Source organism: Octodon degus, unplaced genomic scaffold, assembly GCF_000260255.1.
Source record: "Octodon degus isolate 3935 unplaced genomic scaffold, OctDeg1.0 scaffold00105, whole genome shotgun sequence".
NCBI lineage: Eukaryota > Metazoa > Chordata > Mammalia > Rodentia > Octodontidae > Octodon > Octodon degus.
The window spans coordinates 8,297,047-8,300,635 of record NW_004524681.1 but is presented as its reverse complement, the minus strand read 5'-3'; positions in this window follow the sequence as shown (position 1 = coordinate 8,300,635).

Here is a 3,589-nt window from a genome sequence, read left to right as displayed (position 1 = left end):
TTTTTGCCGGCTGCGACTATTTTCTCTCTAATTTGTGTGCTTTCCTTAGCAGTTGACTTCATGCAAATGTCGATGTCACTGTGCTGCTGCACGACCAGGAGCTCCCAGGGCTCAGGCAATGTTCTGGGCTAGAATCTGAAACTGCGCGAACATTAAATGCAGACGTGGTCCGAGCAGTGACAATGGGGCAGCGGCTGGCCCTGGTGCAGAGCAGGGTGCGTCGCGGTCGCTGAGCGAAGGCCGGGAGCCTCACCGGGGTCCTGCATCCTGCTGGCTCTGCAGGTTCTGCTGGCGCCAGAAGAAACACTCATAAATCTCGAGCTAGGCAGGAGGTGGCAAGGGCCAAGAAGCAGGGGCTGGCATCATCAGTGTGCGAGACAGGAGAGAGGGAGCCAGGCAGAGCACAGAGCCCTGGGGATAAACTAACTGGCCAGTTGGGGCCAGCGCTGCGACCTGTGTGTACCGCTGCAGGCGTGCCACACCACAGCGCCACTGTGTCCTCGCTTGGGCAGGGCAGATGGGCACCTCTGGGAGGGCACTGTGCTCTCCCAGCTGGCCCCGTGCCTCGTAGTCCAACTGTTTCGGGACTCAAGGCACACCCTTTGTACATGTACCAGTGACACAAATATATGATCCATGCTCCAGAAATCGAATAGTTCATCCCTTTTAGGATTGGTGTCATTAATTTTAATGCTGGTGTTTGATAGAACAAACATTTTCATCTTCATTATACTGAAAGGTAGTTCTTCCAACCTCTCTCTAAAACATGTATCCATTTATGTTTTCAATTTACTTTGTGCTATTTTTCAAAAAGTCAGGTCAAGACCTAATTTCTAAAGCAATCTTAACAGTGTTTTATTGTTCACCAGTGACTTCTACGGTTAAGGAATCCGTCAGGATTTCTCTTTGTTGTTCTTTCTCTGGCGTCTCCTTGCCAATACCTCATTCTCTGTGGCTTGCAGTTCAGCATCCTGAATAAAATTTCATGACAAGAAATGGGTGTTATACTTTAGAAAATGGCAACTGCATTTCAACAGCTACATAATTTCTTAGAATTTATGCTTCTTTATTGTGATCTTCGATCATCTCAATATCAAAAGGCGTTCAAACACTTGCAATACAACATCTACCCACAAGGCAATAAGATGCTGTGCTTTCTTTGCAGGTCTAGCAATGGTACGCAAACATCCGTTTCTTTTCAAAAACTATCATAATCTAAATAGCATCAAAAAGCTTGTACTGAAGTTACTAGGTTACTGAGTTTACCATGTTGGTGGCAATATTACTGAGTCTGTAAGGAAGGCAAAAGACAACAGGAAACAAACAGATTTTCTACTTTACAGCACCAGTGATGAGTCATTGGGCTCCAGGCATATGCAATAAAATTCTTTTAAAGACCTCAACATGCCTTTGGTTTGGGCATGCCACAGGTTTAGGAAGGAAGACAACAAATGAAGGTCAGTAGATGGACATCCATTTCATAGGAATATGAATATCACTAAGGCCTGTGGGATCAAGAATGGTCATGATACTGTTCTTGGTAGAGTTCATGTTTTCAAATTCTGTTGTTTGGGGACATATAAGGATATTTTCACAGTGGAACACATCACTGCCATGAGGAACGGGTTCACATGAGTGGACTCTGTGACCTATCTCCATGCTTTGTTTTTTTCTCAGTTTCAACTATTATGTATACTGACTAGCATCACATTAAAATATGTTATCTTCTGTAAAGGAACAGGCTACAGAACTCTAAGAGACCAGTGCTTAGAACTGACCTTCATGAAAATAATATATTGGCTTGAAACAACCCTATTATATGACTAGGAAAGAATGTAGACTGTAGATATGGGGGAAAAGTTAAGTGTTCAAAATTCTTTGCATCAAAAATAATTTTTAGAAAAGTTTTTAGGGTACATTGTACTAAAAGAAACAGATTAACTAACCTGGTCTCCAATGATTCTAAATCTAAAAAAAAAAGAGCTATGTATTTAGTGTCAGCAGTATAAATTATATGTGATTTATATAGGAATCTTTATTAGAAGTGTCCATTGAATTTTATTTCATTCATTAATTGATTTCCTCATGTATTCATTTATTTATTCAACAAATATTTCAGGCAAATATAGATGGAAATTATTTCTAAAATTAAGTTTAAAGATGCCTTAGAGTATGTAAAAGTTCAGAGAAAAAAACAATAGAAACACCACTATACAATTTTTATTTTTCCTAAGGAAAAAGTCCTATCTGCTTTTGAGAAGCAATATTTTTCCCTTTAGACTTTTCTTTGAGTTGCATTTCTTTCTTTTTTAAAAAAACTGTATTTGGTTGTTATAGGGTCTCACTACACAGCTCAGACTCATAGTGATCGTCCTGCTTTCAGCCTCCCTGGCACTGGGATTGCAGGTGTGTGCCACCATGTGCGGACTCTGGTCAGCTCAGCCCACCCTGAGGGAGGGGCTGGTGCAGTATATGCTGCTGGGGATTGAACCATGGTCCCTGCACTTGCCTAAGCAGGCACTTTTGTCCACTGAGCTATCTCGCTGGCCCCAAGTTGTATTTTTTAAGGACATCTCAGATGGTCATTGAATGCTGCATTGTTAGCTGGTGTTAATTGTGTAAATATGTGATACAAATTTATATAGCACTAAGTGGTTTGATTTCTGTGCTTCATCATTGCCCTGGCCCTGTGGCTGTTCTTTTCAAGTGGCACTTATCACTTGCTCCATGCCTGTCATCCTTAGGATAAGACATCAAGGATTCTCCCATACAGCCTCTCCTTATTTGATTCTTCCCTTCAAAATCCATTCTTCATCCAGTCTGGGTATTGTGACACATAAAATGCGTGCCAACCTTGCAAATGACAGAATAACATCAGAGACTCGTGAGGTCTCTTTCTGATCATAAAGCGGTGCCTTTCACAGACTATTGAATTAATTCAAATTTTATGCTATTAGTAGCAGGTTTCTAGAGAATCAGAAGTATACTGAAAGTATGGGGAACCTTTTGGTAAACTGGCAGCTGGGAAAGAAGATGGGATGGGAGCAGAGGATCAAAGAGAAGCCAGGACACATGGCCAACTGAAACCCATGTCCATCCTTACTGCCAGCCTTGGTGATGCCAACAGTCTTCTAGAGAAGTGTGTGGCTTCTGACAAAGTGCTATGTATTGGGCTAGGATGTGGCAATGCTGAGGAGGAGCCCTGGGGTGCTTTGAGGAGCTAGGGCTCAGGGTGCTGCTCCTTTCGGCATGGTGACTTAGTGGATCAATAGACACTTACCTGAGCAACCACATTGCCTGGTGTCACCCAGTAGCTCCCGAAGTGTTAAAATGCTGCTTCTTCATGTTCACTTTCCAGATCCTATACACAGTTAAAAGGACAATCCCAATCCAAAAATACACGGGAGGAGCTTCCTGCTACCCTGCACCGGCGGGACCAGTCCCAGCCCAGGCGCAGCGTGGGCCAGACCCTCTCCCACAGCCTCGGGCCGCCCCCCACCACTCTGCCCTACCTGCCCCACCCCTCCCGCCAAGTAGGAATTTCTGCCGACTTCCGGGAACCCCCAGACCCAGTCCTAGCCCAGGTCCG